This window comes from Schistocerca piceifrons, chromosome 5 (genome assembly GCF_021461385.2).
Source record: "Schistocerca piceifrons isolate TAMUIC-IGC-003096 chromosome 5, iqSchPice1.1, whole genome shotgun sequence".
Taxonomy (NCBI): domain Eukaryota; kingdom Metazoa; phylum Arthropoda; class Insecta; order Orthoptera; family Acrididae; genus Schistocerca; species Schistocerca piceifrons.
In genome coordinates, this window is record NC_060142.1 from 106,286,094 (window position 1) to 106,304,099 (window position 18,006).

The 18,006-nt window shown below is 46.2% G+C and overlaps 1 protein-coding gene across 1 annotated transcript in view; it reads left to right on the forward strand.

Annotated features, from left to right (window-relative positions):
- The first annotated feature begins 348 nt into the window (after nt 1–348).
- The window catches only part of LOC124798594 (cytochrome P450 6k1-like), an 83,613-nt gene continuing 65,955 nt past the window's right edge, over nt 349–18,006 (forward strand). The window contains exon 1 of the mRNA XM_047262061.1: nt 349–420. The gene's annotated coding sequence lies outside the window, so the exon portion shown is untranslated. The remainder of the gene's footprint in view (nt 421–18,006) is intronic.

Here is an 18,006-nt window from a genome sequence, read left to right on the forward strand (position 1 = left end):
GATCGTGACGTCATCGGAACACTGCCTGATATCGAGTATTCGCGTGTCTTACTGGGCTTATAGCAGGGAAGAGTTGGCGCTGTTCATTATATTTACTACAAACGCCAACAAACTGTTGTATATGTAAATGAAAGAAAATCAGCCTCACACCGATATTTCAGGTATGTGCGCAGCATAGTAAGAGAATGTGTGTCCCGTAGTGTCTTCCTGTGCGGGTGACTGGCCCACGTACGCTGTCTGGCCTTAATGTGGTCCCCGCCTTTATCGCAAGCGGGGCGTGACGTGTCACCACGCGCGCCGTGTCCTCGCGGTTTTAAACGCGGTTGCCAGGCGACGGCTACAGAGTCCCCTCTAGGCAGCTGTGGCGCAGTGCAGCCACCTCCACCGACCCAGCTACAAGACGCTGCTTGCCCGTTACAGGTCGGTGTGGGTTTGGCTACAGCATCCTGTACGGTACATACAGCCTGTCAGTATTTAACACCAATACTGCCACTTTGACTCTATGTTCTCCTTACAAGTGAAGTCCTCAACGTCGAGGCGGAAGGTGACTGTGGGTTAGGACAGAAGGACTCTTAATTGATAATGTTTACTTTGGTGAAGGTCAGAGCAAGAAAATAATTGTGTACCTAGTAACGAATGCTGTCTCTGATCATGAGTCACAGTTAGTTAGTATAAATAAGATAGTACCTTACAATATACAGGGTGAGTCACCTAACGTTACCGCTGAATATATTTCGTAAACCACATCAAATACTGACGAACCGATTCCACAGACCGAACGTGAGGAGAGGGGCTAGTGTAATTGGTTAATACAAACCATAAAAAATGCACGGAAGTATGTTTTTTAACAAAAACCTACGTTTTTTTAAATGGAACCCCGTTAGTTTTGTTGGCACATCCGAACATATAAACAAATACGTAATCAGTGCCGTTTGTTGCATTGTAAAATGTTAATTACATCCGGAGATATTGCAACCTAAAGTTGACGCTTGAGTACCACTCCTCCGCTGTTCGATCGTGTGTATCGGAGAGCACCGAATTACGTAGGGATCCAAAGGGAACGGTGATGGACCTTAGGTACAGAAGAGACTGGAACAGCACATTACGTCCACATGCTAATACCTTTTTATTGGTCTTTTTCACTGACTCACATGTACATTACCATGAGGGGTGAGGTACACGTACACACGTGGTTTCCGTTTTCAATTACGGAGTGGAATAGAGTGTGTCCCGACATATCAGGCCAATAGATGTTCCATGTGGTGGCCATCATTTGCTGCACACAATTGCAATCTCTGGCGTAATGAATGTCGTACACGCCGCAGTACATCTGGTGTAATGTCGCCGCAGGCTGCCACAATACGTTGTTTCATATCCTCTGGGGTTGTAGGCACATCACGGTACACATTCACCTTTAACGTACCCCACAGAAAGAAGTCCAGAGGTGTAAGATCAGGAGAACGGCCTGGCCAATTTATGCGTCCTCCACGTCCTATGAAACGCCCGTCGAACATCCTGTCAAGGGTCAGCCTAGTGTTAATTGCGGAATGCGCAGGCGCACCATTATGCTGATACCACATGCGTCGACGCGTTTCCAGTGGGACATTTTCGAGCAACGTTGGCAGATCATTCTGTAGAAACGCGATGTATGTTGCATTGCTCTCCGATACACACGATCGAACAGCGGAGGAGTGGTATTCAAGCGTCAACTTTAGGTTACAATTTCTCCGGATGTAATTAAGATTTTGCAATGCAACAAACGGCACTGATTACGTATTTGTTTATATGTTCAGATGTGCTAACAAAACTAACGGGGTTCCATTTAAAAAACGTAGGTTTGTGTTAAAAAACATACTTCCGTGCATTTTTGTATGGTTTGTATTAAACAATTACACTAGCCCCTCTCCTCACGATCGGTCTGTGGAATCGGTTCGTCAGTATTTGATGTGTTTTACGAAATATATCCAGCGGTAACGTTAGGTGACTCACCCTGTATATACTCCTCAGTGGGAATCAGATGGAACAGCCGCGACGGGAAGCCGCGCAGTTTGAGGAGCCTTGCCACGGTTCTCGCGGCTCCCCCCGTCGAAGGTTCGAACCTTTCCTCGGGCATACGTGTGTGTGCTGTCCTTAGCATAAGTTAGTTTAAGTTAGATTATGTGATGTGTGAGCCTAGGGACCGATGACCTCAGCAGTTTGGTTCAAGGAACTTACCACCACCTCAGTTGGAATAATTCATAAGGCCAGGACAAACTCACTTAAGAATAGTTTACAAGAGATGTTCTAGGATAAAATGTATAATGAACCAAATGCTATCATAAAATTTAGTTTATTTCATGGTAAATTCATAGCATTATTTTAAAAAACCTTTTAAGTTAATTAAAAGGAACATGAAACACCCATTCAAAAACTCACGGATCACTACAGGGATTATACACTGAGGTGGCACAAGCCGTGGGATACTTCCTAATATCGTGTCAGATCTCCTTTTGCCAGGGATAGTGTAGCAACACAACGTATCATGGACTCAAAAATTCGCTGAAATCTGCTAAAGAAATACTGAGCCATGCAGCTACTATAGCCATCCATAATAGCGAAAGTGTTACTGGTGCTGGATTTTGTACACCAATCGACCACTCCGTTATGTACCGTAAACTTTCGATGGGATTCATGTCGGGCGATCTGCATGGCAAAATCATTCCCTAGAATTGTCGAGAATGTTCCTCATGTCAGTCACGAGCAACAGTATATACAGTATATACAAATCTGTATAGTAAATGACAAGTTGTTGTTGTTGCGGTCTTCAGTCCACAGACTAGTTTGATGCAGCTCTCCATGCTACTCTATCCTGTGCAAGCTTCTTCATATGCCAGCACCTACTACAACCTACATCCTTCTGAATCAGCTTAGTGTATTCATCTCTTGGTCTCCCTCTACGATTTTTACCCTTCACGCAGCCCTCCAATACTAAATTGGTGATCTCTTGATGCCTAAGATTATGTCCTACCAACCGATCCCTTCGTGTAGTCAAGTTGTGCCACAAACTCCTTCCCAATTCTGTTCAGTACCTCCTCATTAGTTATCTGATCCACCCATCAAATCTTCAACATTCTTCTGTAGCACCACATTTGGAAAGCTTCTATTCTCTTCTTGTCTAAACTATGTATCGTCCATGTTTCACTTCCATACAAATACTTTCAAAAACGCCTTCCTGACACTTAAATTTATATTCGATGTTAACAAATTTCTCTTCATCAGAAACGTTTTCCTTGCCATTGCCAGTCTACATTTTATATCCTCTCTACTTCGACCGTCATCAGTTATTGTGCTCCCCAAATAGCAAAACTCCTTTACTACTTTAAGTGTCTCATTTGCTAATCTAATTCTCTCAGCAACACCCGACTTAATTCGACTACATTCCATTATCCTCGTTTTGCTTTTGTTGATATTCATCTTATATCCTCCTTTCAAGACACTGTCCATTCCGTTCAACTGCTCTCCCAAGTCCTTTGCTGTTTCTGACAGAATTACAATGTCATCGGCGAACCTCAAAGTTTTTGTTTCTTCTCCATGGATGTTAATACCTACTCCGAATTTTACTTTTGTTTCCTTTACTGCTTGCTCAATATACAGATTGAATAACATCGGGGAGACGCTACAACACTGTCTCACTCCCTTCCCAACCACTGCTTCCCTTTCATGTCCCTCGACTCTTATAACTGCCATCTGGTTTCTGTACAAATTGTAAATAGCCTTCGCTCCCTGTATTTTACCCCTGACACCTTCAGAATTTGAAAGAGAATATTCCAGTCAACATTGTCAAAAGCTTTCTCTAAGTCAACAAATGCTAGAAACTTAGGTTTTCCTCCCCTTAATCTATCTTCTAAGATAAGTCGTAGGGTCGGTATTGCTTCACGTGTTCCAATATTACTACGTAATGCAAACTGATCTTCCCCGAGGTCGGCTTCTACCAGTTTTTCCATTCGTCTGTAAAGAATTGGCGTTAGTATTTTGCACCCGTGACTTATCAAACTGATAGTTCGGTAATTTTAACATCTGTCAACGCCTGATTTCTTTGGGATTGGAATTATTATATTCTTCTTGAAGTCTGAGGGTATTTCCATTTCCATAATATTCTCCTTAAGTACATCGCCTTTGTTTGGACCATCTATATACCCTTTCCACCTTTCTGCTTTCCCTTCTTTGCTTAGAACTGGGTTTCCATCTGAGCTCTTGATATTCATACAAGTGGCTCTCTTTTCTCCAAAGGTCTCTTTAATTTTCCTGTAGGCGGTATCTATCTTACCCCTAGTGAGATAAGCCTCTACATCCTTACATTTGTCCTCTAGCCATGCCTGCTTAGCCATTTTGCACTTCCTGTCGATCTCATTTTTGAGACGTTTGTATTCCTTTTTGCCTGCTTTATTTATTGCACTTTAATATTTTCTTCTTTCATAAATTAAATTCAATAGTTCTTCTGTTACCCAAGGATTTCTACTAGCCCTCGTCTTTTTACCTACTTGATCCTCTGCTGCCTTCATTACTTCATCCCTCAAAGCTACCCATTCTTCTTCCACTGTATTTTTCCCCCATTCCTGTCAATTGTTCCCTTATGCTCTCCCTGAAACTCTGTATAACCTCTGGTTTAGTGAGTTTATCGAGATCCCATCTCCTTAAATTCGCACCTTTTTGCAGTTTTTTTCTTCAGTTTTAATCTACAGTTCATAACCAATAAATTGTGGTCAGAGTCCACATCTGCCCCTGAAAATATTTTACAATTTAAAACCCGGTTCCTAAGTCTCTGTCTTACCATTATATAATCTATGTGATACCTTCTAGTATGTTCAGGGTTCTTCCATGTATACAACCTTCTTTTATGATTCTTGAACCAAGTGTTAGCTATGATTAAGTTATGCTCTGTGCAAAATTCTACCAGGCGGCTTCCTCTTTCATTTCTTAGCCCCAATCCATTTTCACCTACTACGTTTCCTTCTCTTCCTCTTCCTACTATCCAATTACAGTCACCCATGACCATTAAATTTTTATCTCCCTTCACTATCTGAATAATTTCTTTTATCTCATCATACATTTAACCAATTTCTTCGTCATCTGCAGAGCTAGTTGGCATATAAACTTGTACTACTGTAGTAGGCGTGGGCTTCGCGTCTGTCTTGGCCACAATAATGCGTTCACTATGCTGTTTGTAGTAGCTTACCCGCATTCCTATTTTTTTTATTCATTATTAAACCTACTCCTGCATTACCCCTATTTGATTTTGTATTTATAACCCTGTATTCACCTGACCAAATGTCTTGTTCCTCCTGCCACTGAACGTCAGTAATTCCCACTATATCTAACTTTAACCTATCCATTTCCCTTTTTAAATTTTCTGACCTACCTGCCCGATTAAGGGATCTGACATTCCAAACTCCGATCCGTAGAATGCCAGTTTTCTTCCACATGATAATGACGTTCTCTTGAGTAGTCCCCGCCCAGAGATCCGAATGGGGGACTATTTTACCTCTGTAATATTTCACCCAAGAGGACGCCATCATCATTTAACCATACAGTAAAGCTGCATGCCCTCGGAAAAAATTACGGCTGTAGTTTCCCATTGCTTTCAGCCGTTTGTAGTACCAGCAGAGCAAGGCCGTTTTTGTTAGTGTTACAAGGCCAGATCGGTCAATCACCCAGACTGTTGTCCCTGCAACTACTGAAAAGGCTGCTGCCCCTCTTCAGGAACCACACGTTTGTCTTGCCTCTCAACAGATACCCCTCCTTTGTGGTTGCATCTACCCTACGGCTATTTGTATCGCTGAGGCACGCAAGCCTCCCCACCAATGGCAAGGTCCATGGTTCATGGGGTGAATGGGCACATAGTCATCCATAAAAGTTCGATCGTTGTTTGGGAACATGAAGTCCATGAACTGGTGTGAATGGTCTCGAAGTAGACGAACATAACTACACTCCTGGAAATGGAAAAAAGAACACATTGACACCGGTGTGTCAGACCCACCATACTTGCTCCGGACACTGCGAGAGGGCTGTACAAGCAATGATCACACGCACGGCACAGCGGACACACCAGGAACCGTGGTGTTGGCCGTCGAATGGCGCTAGCTGCGCAGCGTTTTTGCACCGCCGCCGTCAGTGTCAGCCAGTTTGCCGTGGCATACGGAGCTCCATCGCAGTCTTTAACACTGGTAGCATGCCGCGACAGCGTGGACGTGAACCGTATGTGCAGTTGACGGACTTTGAGCGAGGGCGTATAGTGGGCATGCGGGAGGCCGGGTGGACGTACCGCCGAATTGCTCAACGCGTGGGGCGTGAGGTCTCCACAGTACATCGATGTTGTCGCCAGTGGTCGGCGGAAGGTGCACGTGCCCGTCGACCTGGGACCGGACCGCAGCGACGCACGGATGCACGCCAAGACCGTAGGATCCTACGCAGTGCCGTAGGGGACCGCACCGCCACTTCCCAGCAAATTAGGGACACTGTTGCTCCTGGGGTATCGGCGAGGACCATTCGCAACCGTCTCCATGAAGCTGGGCTACGGTCCCGTACACCGTTAGGCCGTCTTCCCCTCACGCCCCAACATCGTGCAGCCCGCCTCCAGTGGTGTCGCGACAGGCGTGAATGGAGGGACGAATGGAGACGTGTCGTCTTCAGCGATGAGAGTCGCTTCTGCCTTGGTGCCAATGATGGTCGTATGCGTGTTTGGCGCCGTGCAGGTGAGCGCCACAATCAGGACTGCATACGACCGAGGCACACAGGGCCAACACCCGGCATCATGGTGTGGGGAGCGATTTCCTACACTGGCCGTACACCACTGGTGATCGTCGAGGGGACACTGAATAGTGCACGGTACATCCAAACCGCCATCGAACCCATCGTTCTACCATTCCTAGACCGGCAAGGGAACTTGCTGTTCCAACAGGACAATGCACGTCCGCATGTATCCCGTGCCACCCAACGTGCTCTAGAAGGTGTAAGTCAACTACTCTGGCCAGCAAGATCTCCGGATCTGTCCCCCATTGAGCATGTTTGGGACTGGATGAAGCGTCGTCTCACGCGGTCTGCACGTCCAGCACGAACGCTGGTCCAACTGAGGCGCCAGGTGGAAATGGCATGGCAAGCCGTTCCACAGGACTACATCCAGCATCTCTACGATCGTCTCCATGGGAGAATAGCAGCCTGCATTGCTGCGAAAGGTGGATACACACTGTACTAGTGCCGACATTGTGCATGCTCTGTTGCCTGTGTCTATGTGCCTGTGGTTCTGTCAGTGTGATCATGTGATGTATCTGACCCCAGGAATGTGTCAATAAAGTTTAACCTTCCTGGGACAATGAATTCACGGTGTTCTTATTTCAATTTCCAGGAGTGTATTTACCACCAATGATCGGTATAGTTGGACCAGAGGACCCAGTCCATTCCATGTAAACATAGTCCACACCATTAAGGAGCCGCCACCAGCCTGCACAGTGTCTTGTTGACAACTCTGGGCCATGGCTTCGTAGGGTCTGCACCACACCCGAAGGCTGACATCAGCGCTTACCAACTGAAACCGGGACTTGTCTCGCCAGACCACTGTTTTCCTGTCATCTAAGGTTCAACTGATTTGGTTACGAGCCCAAAAAAGGCGCTGCAGGTGATGTGCTGTTAGCAAAGGCATTCGCCTCTGTCGTTTGGTGCCACATGCCATTAACGCCAAATTTTCTGCACTGTCCTAACGGATAGGTTCATCGTTTGTCCCACATTTATTTCTGCGGTTGTTTCAAGCAGAGGTAGTGTTGCTTGTCTGTTAGCACTGAGATATGAACACAAACGCCGCCGCTCTTGGCCACTGCCTTGTACATGGTTACAGGTAATGACTGAAATTTGGTATTGTTGGCACACTCTTGGCACCGAGGACCTCGGAATGCTGAATTCGCTAACGACTTCCGTGATGGAATGTGCCATGCTTCTAGTTCCAAGTACCATTCCGCGTTCAGAGCCTGCTAATTCCCGTCTTGCGGCCATAACCACGTCGCACATCTTTCCACATGAATGACCTGAGTACAAATGACAGCTCAGCCAATGCACTGCCCCTTCATTCCTCGTGTCCGCGATACTACCACCATCTGAACATGTGAACATAGCTATCCCATGGCAACTGTCACTTCAGTAAATTATCGTGTGAAACGAAAAGGGAAGGCAAGGAGACGCCGGCCGCGGTGGCCGTGCGGTTCTGGCGCTGCAGTCCGGAACCGCGGGGCTGCTACGGTCGCAGGTTCGAATCCTGCCTCGGGCATGGGTGTGTGTGATGTCTTTAGGTTAGTTAGGTTTAAGTAGTTCTAAGTTCTAGGGGACTTATGACCTAAGATAGTGCTCAGAGCCATTTTTTGAAAGCAAGGACAATTAGAGACGTTCAAACGTTCAAATGTGTGTGGATTCCTAAGGGACCAAACTGCTGAGGTCATTGGTCTCTACACTTATATACTACTTAACTTATGCCACGAACAACACACACACGCATGCCCGAGGGAGGACTCGAACCTCCCGCGAGAGGCCCCGCGCAGTTAGTGATAAGGCGCCTCAAACCGCGCGGTCACTCCGCACGGCAATTAGAGATCCAGGAATGTGTGATATAAGGTTATCCCGCCGTACAGAAATCTTGAAAATTTCTCGGGTATTCAGCCGGGTAGCGTCGTCAAAAGGCGCGATATTTCGGCAAGCCGACTTCTTGCCATCTTCAGGCGTTCTTGGTGTCTGATTGATCTCTGATGGATGTCGACTTTAATAATCTTCACCCCTCTCCCGTAATCTCCGTCTGGGCACTTCCGAGCGGTCAGCGGCCGGTGATGGGGAAGGGCGGCGCTGGGTGGCGGGGGAAGCGCGGCGACCCGCGACACATCATGGGCCGCGCAGTCCTTCCGCGGCTACGGCCGCTTGCGGAACTTTGCTGTCGTTGTGACAATGCTTCTTCTTCTTCTTCTTCTTCTTCTTCAGGTGTCCCGACAGGAGCGGATTTCGGTGTAGACTGTCGTTATGTTTTGATCATACTCCAAGCTGGATCCCAGGCTTTGCTTAACTGGAAACCGCTGTCTTTACATCTTCAACTTTTTTAGTCCTGCCTTCCTCAGTTCATCTACATCTACATCTACATTGATACTCCGCAAGCCACCCAACGGTGTGTGGCGGAGGGCACTTTACGTGCCACTGTCATTACCTCCCTTTCCTGTTCCAGTCGCGTATGGTTCGCGGGAAGAACGACTGTCTGAAAGCCTCCGTGCGCGCTCTAATCTCTCTAATTTTACATTCGTGATCTCCTCGGGAAGTATAAGTAGGGGGAAGCAATATATTCGATACCTCATCCAGAAACGCACCCTCTCGAAACCTGGCGAGCAAGCTACACCGCGATGCAGAGCGCCTCTCTTGCAGAGTCTGCCACTTGAGTTTATTAAACATCTCCGTAACGCTATCACGGTTACCAAATAACCGAGTGACGAAACGCGCCGCTCTTCTTTGGATCTTCTCTATCTCCTCCGTCAACCCGACCTGGTACGGATCCCACACTGATGAGCAATACTCAAGTATAGGTCGAACGAGTGTTTTGTAAGCCACCTCCTTTGGTGATGGACTACATTTTCTAAGCACTCTCCCAAAGAATCTCAACCTGGTACCCGCCTTACCAACAATTAGTTTTATATGATCATTCCACTTCAAATCGTTCCGTACGCATACTCCCAGATATTTTACAGAAGTAACTGCTACCAGTGTTTGTTCCGCTATCATATAATCATACAATAAAGGATCCTTCTTTCTATGTATTCGCAATACATTACATTTGTCTATGTTAAGGGTCAGTTGCCACTCCCTGCACCAAGTGCCTATCCGCTGCAGATCTTCCTGTATTTCGCTACAATTTTCTAATGCAGCAACTTCTCTGTATACTACAGCATCATCCGCGAAAAGCCGCATGGAACTTCCGACACTATCTACTAAGTCATTTATATATATTGTGAAAAGCAATGGTCCCATAACACTCCCCTGTGGGACGCCAGAGGTTACTTTAACGTCTGTAGACGTCTCTCCATTGATAACAACATGCTGTGTTCTGTTTGCTAAAAACTCTTCAATCCAGCCACACAGCTGGTCTGATATTCCGTAGGCTCTTACTTTGTTTATCAGGCGACAGTGCGGAACTGTATCGAACGCCTTCCGGAAGTCAAGAAAAATAGCATCTACCTGGGAGCCTGTATCTAGTATTTTCTGGGTCTCATGAACAAATAAGGCGAGTTGGGTCTCACACGATCGCTGTTTCCGGAATCCATGTTGATTCCTACATAGTAGATTCTGGGTTTCCAGAAATGACATGATACGCGAGCAAAAAACATGTTCTAAAATTCTACAAGAGATCGACGTAAGAGATATAGGTCTATAGTTTTGCGCATCTGCTCGACGACCCTTCTTGAAGACTGGGACTATCTGTGCTCTTTTCCAATCATTTGGAACCCTCCGTTCCTCTAGAGACTTGCGGTACACGGCTGTTAGAAGGGGGGCAAGTTCTTTCGCGTACTCTGTGTAGAATCGAATTGGTATCCCGTCAGGTCCAGTGGACTTTCCTCTATTGAGTGATTCCAGTTGCTTTTCTATTCCTTGGACACTTATTTCGATGTCAGCCATTTTTTCGTTTGTGCGAGGATTTAGAGAAGGAACTGCAGTGCGGTCTTCCTCTGTGAAACAGCTTTGGAAAAAGGTGTTTAGTATTTCAGCTTTACGCGTGTCATCCTCTGTTTCAATGCCATCATCATCCCGTAGTGTCTGGATATGCTGTTTCGAGCCACTTACTGATTTAACGTAAGACCAGAACTTCCTAGGATTTTCTGTCAAGTCGGTACATAGAATTTTACTTTCGAATTCAATGAACGCTTGCGTGTAATATTACGGTATATTGATAATTTCTACTTATGGACCGTCTGACAGCAACTGAATAAAACACAATTTTAGTGCCATACGCGTTTCGCCTTTATTTTCTGCAAGGCATCGTCAGTGGCAGGTTGCGTGGGCAATTTCTTACATATTACGCTCCTGTTGCATTTTTGGTTTTGTTCTTCTTCTTAAGAATGCCAATTAGCGGTTTTTTCCACATTCCACAGCGCTATGAACTGAAACAAGCGTTCGCATGTCTCATTACAGAGGTATACTGTTTCCTTCCCTCAGCTGTTTCCCAACCTCTTCAGCATTTCTGCTGACAAGTTGTCGATTTCACATTCCTTCTGATTCTTCAACTCATGCAGCCCTTTTCCAACTTCTTGTTCCAAGATGCAGTACTGCTTTCCATCTTCTGGTACCTGTTCTTCCACTTTAAGCTGATTCCACTGGGTATATGATTCATCTCACACAGCCATTCTACATATTCTTGCCATCTGCTCAAAACATCCTGTGGACCTTCAGCTAATGTACCAACCATGTTTTTTATTTTCATGTTAGTCTTCCTTCTTTTCCTTTAAAAATTATCTCCCTAGCCAATCTGTACATCATTTCACACTTTCCCTCTCTCTCCATTTTCTCTATTTTCGCGCAATTCTCTTTCATCCGTCTTTCCCTTGCTTTTTCAGTTTCTCTTCGTAATTCGTTATTAAGTTCCTTGTTCCTCTTTTGCCCTCTTCATTTTCCACATTTTTCTAGTTTATCCTTTCTTCCATCTTTTTCAACATGTTTTCGATTATCCATTCTTTCCTGAGTCTTTTGAACACTTTAATTCCTAGTGCTTCCTTGGCAGAGTCCGTGAGTCCTCCTCTCATTTTTATCCATTTGTCATCTACTCATTGTTCATGTATACCTCTTTTCCATTTTTTCGTATACCTTTCTTCCCGTTCTGAAGCGTTACTTACCTCTTTGAGTATCTGCAAGTTTAATCTTCCTTTTGCTTCACATCGCCACATTTTCTTCAACTTCACTTGTATTGTTAACATTACGAGATTGAAGCCTGAATTTATATTTGCTCATGGGTAAGCGTTTTTTATTCTTCAGATAGTTCCTGGACCTTTCTTGTATTATCAGGATATAATCCGCTTAATACATTTCTCATTTCAGATTTGAGATCCATGTATAACGTGTGCTTTTGTCATTTTCAAATAATATGTCATACAATACTAGTGAATTTTCTTTGAAGAAGCTAATTAGCCATTCCCCTCTCTTACTTCTTACCCATGATCCAAATTTTCCCACCTTGTCTTCGCCTCTTCCTTCGCCCATCACTGCACTCTAGTCACCCATAACAATAATTCAGGCATTTATACTGTCTTTCTCAATAAGTTCTTCAGTCTTCTCATAATATTATTCCACTTCCTCATCTCTATGCCGGATGGTCTGCATGTATACCTGTATTAATACATCTTTCGAACTACCATGCAGTACTATCATCTTCAATCTTCCATCAATACACTGCAACTTTATGACCTTTTTTTTATTTCCTTTCACAGCAGTATTCCTACTTTGTTTTCAATTTTTGGTTTCCCCTGAGTAGAAAGGCTTATGACCTCCACTTTATACCTCTCCGTTCTTTCACAATCTTACTTCACACATACCAAACGCATCTAATCTGTCCCTTTTCATCTTCTGGATTGCATTTTTCAGTTTTCCTGCTTGTAGCAGAGTGAGGGCAATCCACGTTCCATCCTTTTCTTTCCTTCCTTCATTCTCTCCTCCTTCCTTTCATGTATGTTTTGTGTCAGTGTGTTCCCTTCCCGGAGATCCGAGTGAGACGAGGCTTTGACTGCGTACTCGTTTACATGGAGGGGCATACCTTGAACTGCTTCGGAAATTAATGTAGTGGTATCCCCTTCCGTTAGACATTGGCAATAGGTTGCCCAGCCTAAAATCAGCCACTCACTAATAGTCAGACTCTGTCTGTAGCCACCCCTCTGGGGTACTGTCGCTATTTGTTTATTTTTGCACGCAAAGAGAAATATACACTTACGCGCCAAGGAAACTGGTATAGGCATGCGTGTTCAAATACAGAGAGATGTAAACAGGCAGAATACCGCGCTGCGTCGGCAACGCCTGTATAAGACAAGTGTCTGACGGAGTTGATAGATCGGTTACTGCTGCTACAATGACAGGTTATTAAGACTTAAGTGAGTTTGAAGGTGATGTTATAGTCGGCGCACGAGCGATGAAACACATCTACTCCGAGGTAGCGGTGAAGTGGGAATTTTCCCACACGGTCATTTCACGAGTGTACCGTGAATATCAGGAATCGGGTAAAACATTAAATCTCCGACGTCACTACTGCCAGAGAAAGATGCTGCGAGAACAGGACCAACCACGACTGAGGAGAATCGTTCGTTGTGACAGAAATGCAACCCTTTCGCAATTTTCAGGGGATTTCAATGCTGGCCATGAACAAGTGTCAGCGTGCGAACCATTCCACGAAACGTCATCGACATGGGCTTTCGGCGCCGAAGGCTCACTCCTGTACCCTTGATGACTGCACCACATAAAGCTTTACGCCTCACCCGTCAACACATTGGACTGTTGCCTAGTTGGAGGAGTCTCATTTCAAATTATATGGAGCGGATGGACGTGTACGGGTGTGTAGACAATCTCATGAATCCATGGACCCTGCATGTTAGGAGATGATTGTACAAGCTGGTAGAGACTCTATAGTGGTGTGGGGCTTGTACAGTGGGATCGACATAGGACCCCTGATACGTCTAGATACGACTCTGACAGGTGACACGTGCGTATGCATCCTGTCGGACCACCAGCATCGATTCATGTACATTGTGCGTTCCGACGGACTTGGGAAATTCCAGCAGGACAATGCGACACCCCACACGACCACAGTAACTACAGGGGGGCTCCAGGAAAACTCTTTCGAGTTTTAAACACTTCCACGGGCCACCAAACACCCCAGACATTAACATTATTGAGCTTATCGGGGATGCCTTGCAACGTACTGTTCAGAAGAGATCTCCATTCCCTCGTACTCTTACGGATTTGTGGACAGCCCTGCAGAATTCATGGTGTCATTTCCTTTCAGTACTACTTGAGACATTAGCCAAGTCCACGTCACATCGTGTTGCGACTTTTCTGCGTGCTCGCGGGGTCCCTGCACGATATTAGCCAGGTATCCCATTTCATTGGCTCTTCAGTGAAGTTCCTCTGCCAGCTTCATCGTTCGGAAAGACTCTTTCCCATCTGTCGCGGTCTGTATGGTCTTCACCGCCACAGCGCATGAAATCAGAGCAGAATAGGCAATTCTACACGTGTACATATATCGCTAAAAATCCAGTTGGTCAAAAGCACACAGTTGATAAACTGGACACAGTCCATGAAATCCTCGTAGTATCCATGCACGTTGGTGGTGAACATGATTCTCCCAGGCTTGCGGCACAGCACTACGGCGCTGGTGTGGTGTTGACATAGAGGCGGCTGATCCTATTTAGCCGTTGGGTTGCGTGCGTGTGCGTGTGTGTGTGTGTGTGTGTGTGTGTGTGTGTGTGTGAATTTCTAAGGGACCAAACTGCTGAGTTCATCCGTCCCTACACTTACACACTACTTTAACTGACTTATCCTAATAGCAAAACACACACCCGTGCCCGAGGGAGGACTCGAACTTCCGGCGGGAGGGGCCGCGCAATCCGTGACATCGTGCCTCAAACCGCACGGCAATTCCGCACGACAGGTGGCGTGTGTAGCACAGGCTAAATGATCACATCCTGTGGCTACAAGCAATGAATAGCAGTACTCGACAAATAAAGGTGGATTTTTCAAAGTTCCTGGTATCACAATTAGGAATGCCATCTGACCATGAATATAAAATTAGCATTGGCTTATGCTCCACGTAACATCTGTAGCAAATACGTACTGTGTGTTTATTGACACTAAGAGAACAACAGTAACAATCAAAAATTTTAAAAACTCTTACCTTTAATTTACGAACATACGTGACGTAGAAAGAAAACGGACTGATTCGAACGCTGATGGTAAATCGGCCCGACTTGGAGGGGTCCAGCGAAGTACATCACCCATGAAAAGGGGGAATGGGGGGGGGGGCGTAGGCAAACATCACGCGGGTCGGCTCTAACTTCAAACATCATCTGATTCAGGTGCAAAGCCTTGCTGTGTGCTAGGTGTCTGTTACAGAGTCAACTGAAATGATATATACTATAAAAGTAATTTAGACTGGTGCAATAAAATTGAAGCTATGAATGGGTCATAATAGTGTGTACGTTAATGGATCATCGAGCGCGAAGAGGATGTCTGCTATCCATGCTGTGCGTCAAGAATTACTGTAAACGAGAGCATTTAAGGAAACAGCAATGACGAAAATCGAGTGGCTGTGCTGTGTCCGGGGTCGATATTTGGTATTATGGCTAAGGGATGAGATAGAATCTGTTATATATGCAGTCATTGGTGGCGTATGGTGACCAAGCTTCAAATTAATGCGCTAGACGATGAAATACTAAATGTCTGCCAAATGAGATACCCGTTTAGTGTTGGAAGCAAAGTGTACGTTCGTCATACAGGGTGACGATTGTATGTGTGATAGGTTACCAATAAGGTTTGGGGGTAATGGCATGTTACCTACAGGCTGTTCCACTATAAGCGCTTACATGTCTGTACATAGACACTTTATTTATGAAACAGCCAATATACACTCCTGGAAATGGAAAAAAGAACACATTGACACCGGTGTGTCAGACCCACCATACTTGCTCCGGACACTGCGAGAGGGCTGTACAAGCAATGATCACACGCACGGCACAGCGGACACACCAGGAACCGCGGTGTTGGCCGTCGAATGGCGCTAGCTGCGCAGCATTTGTGCACCGCCGCCGTCAGTGTCAGCCAGTTTGCCGTGGCATACGGAGCTCCATCGCAGTCTTTAACACTGGTAGCATGCCGCGACAGCGTGGACGTGAACCGTATGTGCAGTTGACGGACTTAGAGCGAGGGCGTATAGTGGGCATGCGGGAGGCCGGGTGGACGTACCGCCGAATTGCTCAACACGTGGGGCGTGAGGTCTCCACAGTACATCGATGTTGTCGCCAGTGGTCGGCGGAAGGTGCACGTGCCCGTCGACCTGGGACCGGACCGCAGCGACGCACGGATGCACGCCAAGACCGTAGGATCCTAAGCAGTGCCGTAGGGGACCGCACCGTCACTTCCCAGCAAATTAGGGACACTGTTGCTCCTGGGGTATCGGCGAGGACCATTCGCAACCGTCTCCATGAAGCTGGGCTACGGTCCCGCACACCGTTAGGCCGTCTTCCGCTCACGCCCCAACATCGTGCAGCCCGCCTCCAGTGGTGTCGCGACAGGCGTGAATGGAGGGACGAATGGAGACGTGTCGTCTTCAGCGATGAGAGTCGCTTCTGCCTTGGTGCCAATGATGGTCGTATGCGTGTTTGGCGCCGTGCAGGTGAGCGCCACAATCAGGACTGCATACGACCGAGGCACACAGGGCCAACACCCGGCATCATGGTGTGGGGAGCGATCTCCTACACTGGCCGTACACCACTGGTGATCGTCGAGGGGACACTGAATAGTGCACGGTACGACCAAACCGTCATCGAACCCATCGTTCTACCATTCCTAGACCGGCAAGGGAACTTGCTGTTCCAACAGGACAATGCACGTCCGCATGTATCCCGTGCCACCCAACGTGCTCTAGAAGGTGTAAGTCAACTACCCTGGCCAGCAAGATCTCCGGATCTGTCCCCCCATTGAGCATGTTTGGGACTGGATGAAGCGTCGTCTCACGCGGTCTGCACGTCCAGCACGAACGCTGGTCCAACTGAGGCGCCAGGTGGAAATGGCATGGCAAGCCGTTCCACAGGACTACATCCAGCATCTCTACGATCGTCTCCATGGGAGAATAGCAACCTGCATTGCTGCGAAAGGTGGATATACACTGTACTAGTGCCGACATTGTGCATGCTCTGTTGCCTGTGTCTATGTGCCTGTGGTTCTGTCAGTGTGATCATGTGATGTATCTGACCCCAGGAATGTGTCAATAAAGTTTCCCCTTCCTGGGACAATGAATTCACGGTGTTCTTATTTCAATTTCCAGGAGTGTAGTAAGCTACACTCACCTCCAGAGCCTTAACTCAACTTATAATACATCACCAAAACGCTAAGAAAATTCTGATCTGCTGACTTTAACTGGTCATTAAGAAGTTGATCTGGGTATCTCTTTTTACTTCTGCAAATTTGTGCGTTTTCATACTCCACTGTCAGCATAGTGCTGTGCGGCAAGCTTGGGAGAGTCAAGTTCACTTCCGATACTCATTGATCGTAAGAGAATTTTATCATCTCTGTGCAGTTTATCGACTGTGTGCATTTTATGAGCTGTGTGCATTTTATCAACGGGATTGTTATCAGGACATGATGTGTGTGGAGTGTCTTTCATGCTTTGAGTGCATCTAAGATAACATGCCAGTTTTATTGTATGTTCGACGTTATGTCGAATTTCGTATTTTATATAATTGATGAAACTAATTGTACTCTCCCTCCCCCCCCCCCCTTATTATTTTTATGTTTTCTGTTTAGATCAGATGGTGGCAGCATAAGACTGTTGAAAGCAATCATCTCGGAACAATAAAAGTGTTTACAAGTAGGTGTTATTCATTCCCTAAAATGTTATAATTTTTCATTTCTAAATTTCGTGAATTATAATTTCAAGGAGTAATCACAGTTGTATGTTACACAATATAGGACAAAAGCTCTCCACGCACCCGCACCTCCACGCGGTGCTGCATGGGAAACGGTGGCCGTGGACTCAGCTGCGTGGTGGAATTTCGCTGCGCGGTGCAGACGGAGTGTAGCGCCCATGCCACGTCGTGTTGCGGCGCTTTTGCGAGCTCGTGGGAGCCCCACACGGTGTTTGGCAGGCGTACCAGTTTCCTTGGCTCTTTAGTGTATGTTGATAAAAATCCAGTTGGTAAAAAGCACACGGTTGGTAAAATTCACATAGTCGATAAAATCCTCGTAACATTCATGCACATTGGC